The sequence below is a fragment of the Muntiacus reevesi genome, chromosome 2, assembly GCF_963930625.1.
Source record: "Muntiacus reevesi chromosome 2, mMunRee1.1, whole genome shotgun sequence".
Lineage (NCBI taxonomy): Eukaryota > Metazoa > Chordata > Mammalia > Artiodactyla > Cervidae > Muntiacus > Muntiacus reevesi.
Window position 1 is genome coordinate 206,186,056 of NC_089250.1, and position 16,493 is coordinate 206,202,548.

The 16,493-nt window shown below is 45.6% G+C and overlaps 1 long non-coding RNA gene across 5 annotated transcripts; it reads left to right on the forward strand.

Moving 5' to 3' along the window:
* The first annotated feature begins 120 nt into the window (after nucleotides 1-120).
* Nucleotides 121-16,087, forward strand: LOC136160729 (uncharacterized). 5 transcript variants are annotated; one of them, XR_010661645.1, is made up of 4 exons: nucleotides 121-256; nucleotides 4,275-6,701; nucleotides 10,495-10,541; nucleotides 11,405-11,433. It is a non-coding gene; the product is annotated as an uncharacterized lncRNA (long non-coding RNA). The 5 variants fall into 5 exon arrangements; XR_010661646.1 differs by lacking the exons at nucleotides 10,495-10,541; nucleotides 11,405-11,433 and adding an exon at nucleotides 15,981-16,087; XR_010661644.1 differs by having other exon boundaries at nucleotides 4,275-10,541; nucleotides 11,405-11,419.
* The last annotated feature ends 406 nt before the right edge of the window (nucleotides 16,088-16,493 follow it).

Here is a 16,493-nt window from a genome sequence, read left to right on the forward strand (position 1 = left end):
GCGGAGGGCCCACGGGGAGCCGGAGCGCCAGCCCGGACCCGGAAGAGCGGAGGTCGTAGGGCGCAGGCTTCCGCACCCGCGGGGTCGCCGCCCTCTTCCACCCTGGCGTCCCCAGCTGCTCGCGCCCAAGGCCGCTCGTCCAGGCCCGCGAGCCAGAGCCGGACCTGAGGGACTGCCGGGTTCCGCCCCACACACACCGATTCTTCAAGGAGACCGGCTGGGGACACCCCCACTCGCTTATGCCTGCGGAACACCGGTAAGCTCAGGCGAAGCCTGTACGCCTAGTGCCCCCCGGCCCGCAGGCGTGATCACCCGGCTCTTAGCCTTGACCCTGGGCCTCCACCAGCAGTCCCCTGGTCCCCGAACCCCTACCCAGGCGCCCTGCGCTCCTTGGCATTGCGGACATACACAGAAAGATACAAGGAGATGGAGTCTATGGTACCAGGATCCTGGCCTGGGTGCATTTGTTCCTACAATTGCTTGATTTTTAAATTATTAATTTTTGCTCTGATTTCAGTTCACCAAAGCAACCTTCTGGCTTGGACCTTGACACTGTAAACAAAGTAGATCCCGGGACAGTACAAATAAATAAATTGCAAGAATTGGCAAGGCCTAAAGATTTTTTTTCCCCAAATGCTTAAAATATAAAAAGAAGAAAAAGTAAGATGCAAAAGTTTATACTGTATGATCCAGGTAGTGCTAAAATTAAATCCACACAGCTGTAGATAGATGTGAACTGTTATTATCAGTGTTACAGGTGATTTCCATTTTCTTCTTCATATGTTCTGAGTTTTTGAAAATTTCTATCATGAACATGCATTAATTTTATAATCAGAATGAAAACAGTGGGAACTTTCCTGAAGGTCCAGTGGTTAAGACTTCCCTTCCAATGCAAGGGGTGTGGGTTTGATCCCTGGTCAGGGAGCTAGTATCCCGCCTGCCTGTAGGCCAAAAACCAAAACATAAAACAGAAGCATTACAGCATACTAACACATATTTATGGAATTTAGAAAGATGGTAATGATAACCCTATATGCAAAACAGAAAAAGAGACACAGATGTACAGAACAGATTTTTGGACTCTGGGGGAGAAGGCGAGGGTGGGATGTTTTGAGAGAACAGCATGTATATTATCTATAGTGAAACAGATCACCAGCCCAGGTGGGATGCATGAGACAAGTGCTTGGGCCTGGTGCACTGGGAGGACCCAGAGGAGTCGGGTGGAGAGGGAGGTGGGAGGGGGGATCGGGATGGGGAATACATGTAACTCCATGGGTGATTCATGTCAATGTATGACAAAACCCACTGCAATGTTGTGAAGTAATTAGCCTCCAACTAATAAAAATAAAGGAAAAAAAATTAAAAATAAAAAACAGAAGCAATAATGTAACAAATTCAAAAAGCCTTCAAAATTTAAAAAAAAAAAAAATAGTCCATATAAAAAAAAGAAAAGAAAAAAAGAAGCTAATGATCTTCTTAAAACTAGCACCTGGGCACCAATAAGTAAAGTTGATTTGCTTCTGTATGTGTGTGTGATACGCGCTCGGTTGCTCAGTCGTGTCCCCCTCTTTCCAACCCCACCGGCTATAGCCCGCCAGGTTCCTATCTCCATGGGACTTGCCAGGCAAGAATACTGCAGTGGGTTGCCATTTTCATCCAAGGGCATCTTCCTGACTCAGGGATCAACCTGTTGTCTCTTGTGTCTCCTGCTTTGGCCGACAGATTCTTTCCCATTAGCACCACAAAGAAGGAAACCAATAACCATTTGAAGCTCGCAAATGGGCACAAATAAGTAAAGGTTGATCTGCTTCTATAATAAATTGATTTTCCATGTGAGAGTCAACCTGTATATAATTAGTTGAAAATTGATTTTCTACTGTTTGATAAGACGACACAGAAAACCTATTTTCCGAACCCATGACCCTAACAACCAGACCCTGAAGGGTGAAATCCATTGGCCAGTTTCCTTACCCCTTCATTTTGCAGCTGTGCATTAAACGGAATCTGGAGATGAAGTTCTGGGAGTTTCCAGCAGTGAAAATGGATGAGATCACCAAAGAACAGAGGGCAGGTGGAAAACAGATCCCAAGATTCGCCCTAAGGCACCCTATGTTATGAGTAGAGGGGACAAAGAGGAGAAGTGAGCAGGTCACCATCTCCTTGTGGATAAATGCAGACCCCTTAGTATAATCTGTTGTGGTCTGACTGGTCCCCCTGATCCCTGGCTCTGAGTTCACCATGCTCCTGCTGGCTTCTGGGCCCTGGCTTAGGACCTTCGCTCTGTCTGGAAGCCCTTCCACCCTGACTAGTTAACTCTTCCCTCTTCCCCATCACTCTCATTCTTCAGGGATCATTTCAGAGATTTTTCTTTGTTTTTTAGCCACACCATGTGGCTTTTGGAATCTTAGTTCTTCAACCAAGGATGGAACCGAGGCCCTCAACAATGAAAGGGCAGAATCTCAACCATGAGATCACAAAGGAATTCTCTGTTTTTCCAGATACCTTTATGTTCACATCCCGTGGCCTTCGGTTCATTCCCTCCGCATGTGCACAGGCCTCAGAGTCACTGAGCAATTTGGTCCTTGGCTCAGGTACTCTCTCCATCCTACCTCCTATCCCTATCAGTGGCCTTCCTATCCTGGGCCTTTGTTCTGTGACCACCTTGACTTTATCTACCTCTCCATTACCTGTGGTGACTCATTTACTGGATCATGTTCTGGGTTCTTTTCATTTTCTGGTACCTAAGACTTCTGAGATTCCTCCCAGCCTACCATCTCCTCTAATTTTCATCATCCCCGTTTACTCTAAATTTGCTCTTTTACCAGATCCAAGCTCTGTTTTTCTCTATCCTCCCCACCCCCCCTTCTTTTTTTTTAAATGTTTGGTCGCACCTAGTGGCACGTGGTATCTTAGTTCCCCAACCTGGGATCAAACCTGTGCCCCCTGCATTGGAAGCAGAGTCTTAACCACAGAACTGCCAGGGAAATCCCTGTCCTCCCATTTTTTCTGAATTGAGCTCTCCTCCCCCAGTTTTTCAGCATGAAAGCCTTTGTGAAACCACACCCTGACTCTCGCAGGGGTCACCCACCATTCTATAGCTTTTCTTCTGGAACCTCTCCACTCCTGTCTCTCCTTTCTTCTTCTTCCTCAGTTGCTGCCACCACCCACTTCACCCATGGGAGAATTTTCTCCTCTCCAGCCCCCAACCCTGACGGGAATGAAACCAGCTTCCTCTCTGCTGCTCGTGAAGGTGGGCACACACTCTTTCTTTTTTTTTTTTTTTCCATTTATTTTTATTAGTTGGAGGCTAATTACTTTACAGTATTGTAGTGGTTTTTGTCATACATTGACATGAATCAGCCATGGATTCACATGTATTCCCCATCCGGATCCCTCCTCCCACCTCCCTCTCTACCTGATCCCTCTGGGTCTTCCCAGTGCACCAGGCCCGAGCACTTGTCTCATGCATCCAGCCTGGGCTGGTGATCTGTTTCACCCTAGATAATATGCATGTTTCGATGCTGTTCTCTCGAAACATCCCACCCTCGCCTTCTCCCACAGAGTCCAAAATTTTGTACATCTGTGTCTCTTTTTCTGTTTTGCATATAGGGTTATCATTACCATCTTTGTAAATTCCATATATATGTGTTAGTATGCTGTAATGTTCTTTATCTTTCTGGCTTACTTCACTCTGTATAATGGGCTCCACTTTCATCCATCTCATTAGAACTGATTCAAATGAATACTTTTTAATGGATGAGTAATATTCCATGGTGTATATGTACCACAGCTTCCTTATCCATTCATCTGCTGATGGACATCTAGGTTGCATCCATGTCCTAGCTATTATAAACAGTGCTGCGATGAACATTGGGGTGCACGTGTCTCTTTCAGATCTGGTTTCCTCGGTGTATATGCCCAGAAGTGGGATTGCTGGGTCATATAGCAATTCTATTTCCAGTTTTTAAAGAAATCTCCACACTGTTCTCCATAGCGGCTGTACTAGTTTGCATTCCCACCAACAGTGTAAGAGGGTTCCCTTTTCTCCACACCCTCTCCAGCATTTATTGCTTGTAGACTTTTGGATAGCAGCCATCCTGACTGGCGGACACACACTCTTTCTATCCTAAGGACTCGGCTACACAGGGAGAGAGGGGAGGCCAGGCTAACAAATGCAGGGAAGTTACTGAGTGCCATCTCTCATGGGCACTGGTCTGTAGTTGCTGCTTTTCAAGTTACTTATTTTTTAATATTTATTTGTTTATTTGTGCCAGGTGACTATGCCAAAGCCTTTGACTGTGTGGATCACAATAAACTGTGGAAAATTCTGAACGAGATGGGAATACCAGACCACCTGACCTGCCTCTTGAGAAACCTGTATGCAGATGAGGAAGCAACAGTTAGAACTGGACATGGAACAACAGACTAGTTCCAAATAGGAAAAGGAGTACGTCAAGGCTGTATATTGTCTCCCTGCTTATTTAACTTATATGCAGAGTACATCATGAGAAGCGCTGGGCTGGATGAAGCACAAGCTGGAATCAAGATTACTGGGAGAAATATCAATAAACTCAGATATGCAAATGACACCACCCTTATGGCAGAAAGTGAATAAGAACTAAAGAGCCTGTTGATGAAAGTGAAAGAGGAGAGTGAAAAAGTTGGTTTAAAGCTCAACATTCAGAAAACTAAGATCATGGCATCCGGTCCCATCACTTCATGGCAAATAGATGGGGAGACAGTGGAAACAGTGGCTGACTTTATTTTTCTGGACTCCAAAATCACTACAGATGGTGATTGCAGCCATGAAATTAAAAGATGCTTACTCCTTAGAAGGATAGTTATGACCAACCTAGACAGCCATATTAAAAAGCAGAGACATTACTTTGTCAACAAAGGTCCATCTAGTCAAGGCTATGGTTTTTCCAGTAGTCATGTTTGGATTTGAGAGTTGGACTATAAATAAAGCTGAGAGTTGGACTATAAATAAAGCTGAGCGGCGAAGAATTGATGCTTTTAAACTGTGGTGTTGGAGAAGACTCTTGAGAGTCCCTTGGACTGCAAGGAGATCCAACCAGTCCATCCTAAAGGAGATCAGTCCTGGGGGTTCATTGGAAGGGCTGATGTTGAAGCTGAAACTCCAATACTTTGGCCACCTGATGGGAAGAGCTGACTCACTTGAAGAGACCCTGATGCTGGGAAAGATTGAAGGCAGGAGGAGAAGGGAACGACAGAGGATGAGATGGTTGGATGGCATCACTGACTCAATGGACATGGGTTTGTGTAGACTCCGGCAGTTGCTGCTGGACAGGGAGGCCTGGTGTGCTGTGATTCATGGGGTCGCAAAGAGTTGTACACTCAGCGACTAAACTGAACTTAGTTGTGCCATGTGGGATCTTCCTACTTGACTAGGGATATCAACCCACACCCCCTGCATGGGAGCATCAAGTCTTAGCCACCAGACCACCAGGGAAGCCCCCAAACGTTTCCTTTAAAGATCTGTCAGAGGACTTGCCTGCATTGGCTAGCAGATGGCTAATTCATCTGCTCTCTGGTGAACTGTTGAAAAATCTGAAATGGTCTTGAGGGAGGGAGGGATTCTTCCTTGACAGGTAACTAAGGCCCCTTCCCCCTGCCCTCCCTCCCACCCAGGGCATTGCTTCCTGTCTACAAATTGCTAACTCCAGACTTTTCCCCCAACTCTAGTTTATCTAACAACACTCCTGACATGTGAACCAGCCTTCAAACTCAGCAAGATCCCAGTAAAGCCCACAGCAAGACTGCTCCTCCCCAGTTGCCTTTCATTTCACTCATTGAATACTGGAGAGCCAGAGGAGCAGGCAGGATGTGCCAGAGAGAAACGTTGGAGCTCCAAGTAGTGGGGGACCAGGGAAGGAGGATACACCCTTGTGTGGAGTGCTGACTGTCTCAGCCATTTCCTCCAGGACACACGTGAGTTCCTCCACAAAGGCAGATTGAAGCCTGAAGCTAAAAGCTTAAGCCGTTGGGCACCTCACTAGCTAAAGCCCCTTCTAAAGTCCTCAGGGGCATGGGAGCTGTTTTTCACATGGTACAACAGATGCCTCTGGTGCTGTGTATTCCATCCCCTTTGGCAGCCTCTAATTTCTGTCCAAGCTGAGTTCCCTGAAAACGCAATTACCAATGAGCAACGCCCTGAAAACAGAGGCTCTCCGTCTGCGGGCTCTGAATGGCTCAATTCTGCTTCTTCAATAAATCTGAGAAGTGGAGGTGAAATGGATATTAATAATCTGGAGACATCATCATTCAAAGAGAGATAGGAACCATTGCATAAGTGTTTCAGCCTTTCCTGCAATAGAGACATTATGTACGATCAAGGTGTGCCCTTGATTATGCACGTTGATATTAGCTTTTCATTCTTTTCTGTCTTCTCTTCCTGCTACCCTATTTCTGGGAACATTTTCCAAATCAGTGCCTGTGTGGAATAGACCTTTGTCTTGGGGCTTCTCTGCTGGTCCAGTGGGGAAGACTCAACCCTTCCACTACACAGGGTATGGGTTCCATCCCTGGTTGAAGAAGTAAGATTCTACATGCTTCATAGGGTGGCCAAAATAATAATAGGCCTTTGTCTTCAGCTCTGCTTTCAAAAAACCAGCTGGAAGTGTTGCAGAAACCAGTACTCGAGAAACCAAGCACCACACTCGGAGAGTTGGAGAACTCAGGTTTGTTACGCCAGCGGGCCCAGAGGGGTTAACACTCCAAGCTCTGAGCCCTGAAGAAAGGAATTACAGGGTTTTTTTTAGACAGACTGTAGTGGGCAACACTAACTCTTAATAGGCTGGTTAAAACTAAGGGGTTCACATGTGCAGGAACACTGGTCCAGATGGGAAGGGCGATGCCTGACCTGGACAGGCATGATTAAGCTGGTTTGCAGGCCCTGGGCAAATGCAAAGATCAAGACGAGAGTCAGTGAGATAAACTCCAGTTCCTAGTAGTGCAAATCCGCACTTTCTGAGACTACGTGACCTACATGATCTAGACTTTGCAAGGGGTAAGCTGAGTTACAGAGGCAGAAGGAGAAGGAGGTTATGTAAAATTTTAACTTTTCCTCTTCATTCTCCCCTCTTGATGCTTCTTTCAATCACTCGTTGTAGAAAGCATCATCTCATGTTTTTGGTAGGACACTCAGAGCTCCCCATCGTTTAGGGGGCTATATTGAACTATTACCATTTGTAACTTTACGGATTCAATCAGAGGTTATGAACCGGGTAATTGCATTGAGAATACAAGGGCCAAACAAGAGCACTGCAAAGAGCAGGAAGAGAGGACCTGTTAAAGGGAGAATCACGATGCCCTGCTCCAGATATTGCTCTAATTACCCCACGAATTAGCTAGTTTTTCTCTCCTTTTTATGATTTGTTCCCTTAGCTGTTGGGCCCTGTCCCTGAGTATTTCTGGTTGATTTATATAAAAGCAGCCTTCTTCATTCAAGAAGAGGCAGAGTCTTCCCTTTTCTGCTGTCAGTAGGTCTAGCCCTCTCCTGTTTTGTAAAACCACTTCAGCCAGGGAGTCTAATTGCTCATGTAAGGCCACTAAAGATTTGGCCACTCTCTCAATGTCGTCTGTGAAGTCTTTGGATAGTGTATGGTAAAAGGTGGTTGATGAAGCAGTTCCTCCTATTTCCATACCTAGCCCAGCCGTGAGTCCCAGACCAACTAATAGGGGTATAAACTGGATGGCTCTTTTTGACCACGTATGTGCTGCCAGAGGTACGATGAGAGTCTGGTTGTTAGGGACAGTGTTCATCTGGGGAGTGAGGAAAGCTAAGATGCAGATACCCATCTAATTGACAGGTAGACATAAGTAAGCATCTGTCCTACAAACAAAGAAGAGGCCTTGATGGGGCAGTACCGTCTGTTACAGCAAGGGACACCGAAAGGCTGCAAAGCAGCTTGAACGTAACAGATAACTGAACACCAGCAAAAGGTTTTCTCCCCATCTCTGGGTTGTCACGTCTGTAGCAACTGAGCCTATTGTGAAGGGGGGTCAGCTATACTATGGGGCAGTTTAGTTAGTAGGGAGAATAGATCATAAGAGACACTTAATAAGAATGAGGCTTCCCACTACAGTGAGATAACAGACAGCTAACTGCAGCTTCTGACCCAAATCCCAGTCCTGGGGTGCAACTAAAGCTAGTCCTGTAGCGAAGAGCACAAAAATAATAGCAATCAGGGATAGAGTCCAGGGTTGACAATGAAAATCCATTGATGTTTTGATAGTTGGATCCTCATGCTTCAGCCGTGCATTAACCACCCAGCCAGCTGCCGGAGCGTGGCTGTAGCAAGGCTGAAGAATCCTCAAGCTTCTGCCATGCATTAACTAGTCGGCTCCCGGAGTGACTAGAGCAGGGCTAAGAGTCCTTCGAGGGTCAGGGTCATTGTTTTTGGAACCAGACCTTGAGGGGGTTTTTGGGATCCTGAACTGCTTTTCAGGTGTCCTCATTATAGGAAGCTGCTGCCTTCTTGACTCTGGCGTGGTGGATCCAAGGGATGACACCTATAACTCATCTCCTGGCTGATAGGGATGAACCCACTTGCCCAGTGGAATGGGTGTCCTTTCTCAGGTTTCTGGGCAATATGGCAGAAGACTTTCCCAGGACCTGGAGGTGTTGGGACATCTCCAGGTCAGCTAGTTGTTGGTGATCTCTCTTGAGCTTTTTTTATCACTGGGGGTGGTCTCCCGTATGAGAGCTCAAAGGGAGAGTAGCAGCCTGAGGACCTTGGGGTGCATTTACAGAGGCCAGTGAGAGTCCACAGAATAAGGCGGATTGTTCTAGCTTTGTCTGGGCGTTGGCCAGGAGATATGCTTGTCGTACTACTACTACTTGGAGAAACAAACTTAAGAAAGTTAAAGATATATGGCTCAAAGATTAATAGAAGTAGGAATGCTGCTGAGGCGCTAGCTGGGAGAACCAGGTCCATTGGTTCACGACATTAGTGTTTCTCTCGGCATGAGAAGATGCAAGAATTTGGACTCATAAAAATTTTTATCTGAAAACATCTGACTATCTGAAGGCCTGTTTTTCTGGGTTTTCCCAGAGCAGAGTGCCTTATTTTTTGTCTCCACCCCGAAGTCCTTTCAAGGGGGTGTTGAAGGTCAACATCTTATAGTAGTCATGATTTAATCTTTGTAGAGGCAGCTGGCAAGGGCCAGCTTCCAGTCAGCAGGGCCCCTTCATAGCCACATATTTGACCATGTTTTGGGGCATTTCAAGGTCATTGTGTCCCATGGTGCTGGGAAGGCTCATTCCCAGGTCTAACAAAGATTCCATTGACAGGCCACTCAATGTGTTGTCACTAAACCAGGCCTTGTAAGTAGCAAAAGTCTCTGGACCATACCTGTCTTACTAGCCTCTTGGTCCAGGAAAATATTTCCTCTTGTTGCTTCTTCCCACATCTAGAGTTACGTTATTACAGTTATTGATCTCATATGGAACTGCATATCAGCATTTTATCACAGGCTCAGTCACACCTTTGGTAACATAAGAAATAATCTTCTGAAACAAGCTACATAGAACATAATATAGCTAGCAGTTATTAGTAAGGTCACAAGCAAGAATTTAAGTCAGCTTTCATTGCATATAGTCTGGTATACCCCAGGTCATCTGTCTCAGTTAAATGATTGTATCCGGGTGTTAATCTCCTGGTTGTACCTCATGGAGCATCTGAGCTTTATTCAAAGACTGGTTACTGAGATAAGCTTTAGAAACCATCTTAAGAGTGTCCTTTTTAATAACTTAATTAAACCTTTTAGCAATATAGCATAACAAGGAACTAGCTCAGAAGTGAGTCTTAGTAAGCACAGACCTTAATTAACAAAACTAGAACTTAATATTTAGTGAAACATAATGTTTTCTTGTTTAGATAACTCATTCTGAAGGCATTAACGCTGTAGCCAGGTAAGGCTTTAACCCATCAAATAAAAATGAGGTCCGTCAGGGAGCTGGGAAAAGCCAAGCAGCCATCTTGGATTTCCCGTAGCCCTGGCTGTTTGATTTTTAGCTGTTGATTGTTTATTTTTAATTTCCTGATTTAAGAGCAGACTATCGCCATGTTTTAAGGACATTAAGATAGCAGAAGTCTAACTGTGAGGGATTATTTTTTGTAGAAGCAGAATGAGCTTTGTCTACATGTACCATAATCTTAAATAATGTTTATTTAGTTTACCAAAGTAATTTTTTCTTTTTTGGAGAACTCATTGTGAGGGCATTAACACTATAGCCATAGTTAACAAAAGATTTTAAAGGTAAATATAGAACAGATCAATTGAGGGGTTAAAAAAAAAACTTAAATCTATTATTAAAAGCAGTTCAACATCTGAAGAAAGTATGTCCTCTTAACAGAGAGAAAGGCCGAATTTAAATTTTTGCACCAGCTTACTTTAAACTCATTTAAGTAAACATAATTAAATTTATTTTAAACTTAGTCCTAACCATGCACAAAACTTTTTTTTCAGACTCCACCTTCCAGAATCTTTTTAATCACTCTCTGTAACAGCCACCTGTAAGTCAGACCTACTTTCTTTTCCCTTCATAAAATGCAATTTTATTTTTTATATCTTCTTTATTAAAAGCATACATCCTACTTTCTTATTAGATAAACAAACATTAATACTAGGTATTTAATATTGAATATTTTCCAGTTCATATGAATCTGAAATTTATTTAGTTAATTTTTCTTGTATTGTTTGTATTGTTTGATTCATAAGCGCTCACTTTTGTTTAGGCCAATTAAATTAGAACCATTTACAACTTCACTTCAACAATATCATCAGAAAAAAGACATTAACTGAGACATACATAAATCCAGACAGACAGACTGACAGAGATCTTATAGTTTTCTGTTTGAGATTTAAAATATCTCTTTGACCCCCCTTTTTTTTTCTTCGCTTGAAGTTCTAATTTCCCCAAGGCTAAGGTCTCAGGAAAAGTTGGCTGCGTATTTCAAGGACACGGGAAGAGTTAGCTTCAAGCTTTTCCCTGGTCAGGCCTTTTAACAAGTTAGTTGTTTTTATTGTATATGCCAAAAGAATTGGCTTTGTAGTTTCCAAAAAATTTCTCTCCATTCAGTCAGCACACAACTCAAGAATCATTCAGAGGCTATCACAATGCCATCCTTCTCCTGAGTCCCCAGGTTTCCTTAACTGTTGCTCCCTTCCTGGGAGCTCCAAGAAGGTTATCAGTCACGATGCCTCCCTTCTCCTGAGTCCCCAGGGTTCCTTAATTGTTGCTCCCTTCCTGGGAGCCCCAACAAGGTTATCATTCAGATGCCTCCCTTCCTCCCAAGTCCCCAGGTCTCCTTTTCTGATGCTCCCTTCCTGGGAACCCAAGGAGGTGATCAGTCTCCTCTTCTACGCATTGGGGTAGGTTCCTGCCTGGGGACTGGCCCCAGAGCCTCACCCTATCCTGTGGCCCTTCCTGGCGAGTTGGTCCGTCCCTCCAATGAGTCCAGTTGGGGCTTGGCCAATGAAGAATCGGAACACCGGTCTAAAAGAGAACCCGGAATACCATCAGGTGGCGCGCCTCCTCCTTCATCTCGGGGTTCCTTCGCTTCAGCGTGGCCCAACCACCAGTCCGGTAGGTCAAGGGGCTGGCGTGGTTGGAATCTCGCTGGGGCCTCCAGAAATGTTGCAGAAACCAGTACTCGAGAAACCAAGCACCACACTCAGAGAGTTGGAGAACTCAGGTTTATTACACCAGTGGGCCCAGAGGAGTTAACACTCCAAGCTCTGAGCCCCACACAAAGGGATTACAGAGTCTTTATAGACTATAGAGGGCAACACTAGCCGTTAATAGGCTGTTTTAAACTAAGGGGTTTCATGTGTGCAAGAACAATAGTCAAGATGGGAAGGGGGATGCCTGACCTGGACAGGCTTGATTAAGCAGGTTTGCAGGGGCTGGGCGATTACAAACAGCAGGACAAGGCTGAGTGAGATAAGCTCCAGTTCCTAGTATTGCAAGTCCCGATTTTCTGAGACTACGTGACCTACATGATCTAGACTTTGCAAGGGGCAAGCTGAGTTATAGAGGCAGGAGGAGAAGGAGGTTTTGTAAAATTTTAACTTTTCCTCTTGGGAAGTGGCTCTGGGAACTCAGCCCTTAGAACTGGATTCTGGAACAAGACAACCTTTGCAGTCATTCAGCAACAAGGGTCCTACTGTCACTCCAGTTAGTGGAGGGCGGTAGCTACTGAGGTGCTGTAACACTGGAATCACTAAGATTACCTGTTATGAATTGAGATAAGGTACAGGTGGAAGGGGAAATAATAGGCCAGGCAATAGAACTGGAATGAAATGTGAGTAAGGTTAATTTTAAGGACTGTAATTTTAAGCTGACTGGATTTGCTAAGGTCCCAGAGACTTCAGGGAAAGGAATGACAGGCTGTCTCCAGCCAACTAGCAATCCAGGGCTCAGTGAACCCAGAGGCCTACTTGGCGCTATTTACAGAGACCTTCATCTCCTGCAGTTGTAGGAAAACTACTAAAACTGGGCCCGGTATGTAACCGTAAGCCACCAGAGCTTATGACGTGAGTCCTATGAGGCTCATAGGGAAGGACTGAGCAGGACTGATGTGGACTTTGGGGTGGTTGAACCTGAACCTCTTGAACCCCAGCTTTACCTGAATCCTCTAACCAGTTAAAGAAGCCCTACCTGCCTTGAGAGTGGCCTCCTCTTGACAGAAACCACAAATGAAGATCCCACCTGAGGGACTTCGCTGCTGGTCCAGTGGCCAAGACTCCACGCTCCCAATGTGGGAGAACTGAGTTGGATCCCTGGTCAGGGAACTAGATCCCGCATGCTGCAACTAAGACCCAGAGCAGACAAATACAGAAATAACTTGGTTTAAGAAAAAGGATCTCACCTGAGGAGGCTGCCTCACAGGACGTCCTCCTCTAGATCGCAACCCTCCTCCCATCTGACCCCAGACCATTAGCTGGGTCAGGTCTCAGCACTGGATGAGCAAGGAGGTACAAGCACTGCTCTGAGCAAAGAGCTCAATCGTGGAGCATTGCGGGAGCTGCCACACGTGTCCTGACAGAAAGGGTGAGCCTGTGAAAGAGCAGAGGTCAGTCTGTGAGACCGAAGTGTGGAGGTAAAGCTAGATAAGGAGGGTTTATTGAGAGGGTGGGGCTACAGGTTTGGGACTAAGGACATAACGTTCTGGAAATACCTGGACTCAATCCTATGACACTCCTGGGAAGGTTCCTCCAATCCTGATCACAATGGCGATGAACTAAATGAGGGGGGATGTTGGAACTGCCTTGGAGTATTAACGAAGGTCAAGTGGAAGCCCTGGCAGCACCCCAACCTGCCCCCCATCCCACCCTCCTAGATAGTAAATCAGAAGCAGCACTTCATCCCCCCACCACTGTAACTGCGGAGTGGAGCCACCTTCCAAGACAGGGTGTGCAGGGCGCTGGTCACCACTGTATCCCCCTCCAGTGCACCTCATGGCCCCTGCAAGGTTGTTGATAGTTGGGCCAATGTCAGGAGCCTTCCAGGGGTGTGCCTGCTACTCACTGTGCCAGCCTGCTCACCCACTACCATGAGGCCCAGGTGCGGGGCCAGAGATGACCGCTGGCTACATTGTCAATGGGTGTATATGGGTTGTGGAGGAGAAACGAGGACAGAAGTTACAGATAAATACAATTGCAAGCGGATAATTCATGCTTGTTTATCCCTAGTCATAATGCAGGATCATTCCTTACACAGAATAGTCTCAGTAATTGAGAATACACTCTCATCATTATACATGGGCTTCCCTTGTGGCTCAGCTGGTAAGGAATCTTCCTGCAATGCAGGAGACCTGGGCTCAATCCCTGGATTGGGAAGATCCCCTGGCGAAGGGAAAGTCTACCCACTTCAGTATTCTGGCTGGAGAATTCCATGAACTGTAGAGTCCATGGAGTTGTAAAGAGTCAGACATGACTGAGTGACTTTCACTTCACTTTGTCATTATACATACATGTGTATATACACACACACCCTGTTTTCTTTTCCAGAAGGTATATGTAATAGAATTTATTCCAATGCCTGTGTCGGTAGGGTACAAACCTGTGCCAGTACCTTAAACAGAGGTTGTATCATTCTGTGAACTCACACCCCAGTGTATCAGCTCTGCCTTAGCATTGCTGGTGCTTCTTGTTCTGAAATGTCTGGTACTTCCAAACAAAATAGTGTACTAAATTGCTGTCAATAAAGCAGAATGCCCTGAAGAAACAGTGACAAAACTCCCCATCAGGCAAGGACTTGTTCTCACAGTGAGCCCTCCTCTGGCATGGGCACTATTTGCCCTGTTATTGAACCACTGAATGCAATGTCCAATGTTTGTCACACAGCCATGTCTGACTCTTGTGACCCCACGGACTGTAGCCTGCCAGGCTCCTCTGTCCATGGTATTTCACAGGCAGGAATACTGGAGTGGGTTGCCATATTAATGCAAGCGCATCTTACAGACCCAGGGATCAAACCCTCGTCTCCTGTGTCTCCTGCTTCGGCAGGCAGATTATTTCCCATTAGCACCACCAAGAAAGAAAACGACTGTTTTAAATCTCACAAATGGGCACAAATAAGTAAAGGTTCATCTGCTTCTATAAATTAACAAACTGATTTTCCATTTGAGAGTCAACCTGTATACTTAATTAGTTGAAAGTTGATTTTCTACTGTTTGATAGAGATCAGAGAAAACTTGGTTTCTGAATGCATGACCCTGAAAACCAGACCTGAAGGGTGAAGTCCATTTGCCAGTTTCCTTACCCCTTTATTTTGCAGCCGTGCATAAACTCAATCTGGAGATGAAATGTTGGGAGTTTCCAGCAGTGAGAATAGATGAGGTCACCAAAGAAGGGAGGGCAGATGGATAACAGATCCCAAGATTTGCCCTAAGACACCCTATGTTATGAGTAGAGGGGACAAAGAGGAGGAATGAGCAGGTCACCATCTCCTTGTGGATAAGTGCAGACCCCTTAGTATAATCTGTTGTGGTCTGACTGGTCCCCCTGATCCCTGGCTCTGAATTCCAGAATGCACCATGCTCCTGCTGGCTTCTGGGCCCTGGCTTAGGACCTTTCCTCTGTCTGGAAGCCCTTCTTCCCTGACTAGCTAACTCTTCCTCTCCCCCATCACTGTCATTCTTCAGGGATCAATTCAGAGTTTTGTTTGATTGAATTTTAGCCGCACCATGTGGCTTCTGGAATCTTAGAACCCCAACCAGGGATGGAACCGAGGCCCTCAACAATGAAAGGGCAGAGTCTCAACCATGAAATCATGAAGGAATTCTCTTTTTTTCCAGATACCTTTATGTTCACATCCCGTGGCTTCCGGTTCATTCCCTCCGCATGTGCACAGGCCTCAGATTCACTGAGCAATTTAGTCCTTGGTTCAGGTCCCCTCTCCATCATACCTCCTGTCCCTATCAGTGGCCTTCCCATCTTGGGCCTTTGTTCTGTGACCATCTTGACTTTATCTACCTTTCCATTACCTGTGGTGACTCATTTATTGGCTCATGTTCTAGATCCTTTTCATTTTCTTTTACCTAAGACTTCTGAGATTCCTCCCAGCCTACCATCTCCTCTAATTTTCATCATCCCCGTTTACTCTAAATTTGCTCTTTTACCAGATCCAAGCTCTGTTTTTCTCTATTCTCCCCACCACCTTCTTTTTTTTCTTTTAATGTTTGGTCACACCTGGTGGCACATGGTATCTTGGTTCCCCAACCTGGGGTTGAACCTGTGCCCCCTGCTTTGGAAGCAGAGTCTTAACCACAGAACTGCCAGGGAAATCCCTGTCCTCCCAATTTTTCTGAATTGAGCTCTCCTCCCCCAGTTTTTCAGCGTGAAAGCCATTGTGAAACCACACCCTGACTCTCGCAGGGGTCACCCACCATTCTATAGCTTTTCTTCTGGAACCATTCCACTCCTATGTCCCCTTTTCTCTTCCTCAGTTGCTGCCACCACCCACTTCACCCTTGGGAGAATCATCTCCTCCGCAGCCACCAACCCTGACGGGAATGAAACCAACTTCCTCTCTGCTGCTCGTGAAGGTGGGCACACATGGACGCTTTCTATCCTAAGGATGCGTCTGCACACTCCGAAAGGGGAGACCACGCTAACAATGCAGGGAAGTTACTGAGTTCTATCTCTGATGGGCTCAGGTCTGTAGTTGCTGCTTTTCTTTTGAAACTTTCCTCTACTTACTTATTTTTTAATGTTTATTTGTTTGTTTATTTGTGCCAGGTCTTAGTTGTGGCATGTGGGATCTCACTCCTTGACGGGGGATCAAACCCTCACCCCCTGCATTGGGAGCATGAAGTCTTAGCCACCAGATCACCAGGGAAGTCCCCAAACCTTTTCTTTCAAGATCTGTCAGAGGACTTGCCTACATTAGCTAGCAGATGGCTAATTCATCTACTCTCTGGTGAACTGTTAAAAAATCTGAAATGGTCTTGAGGGAGGGA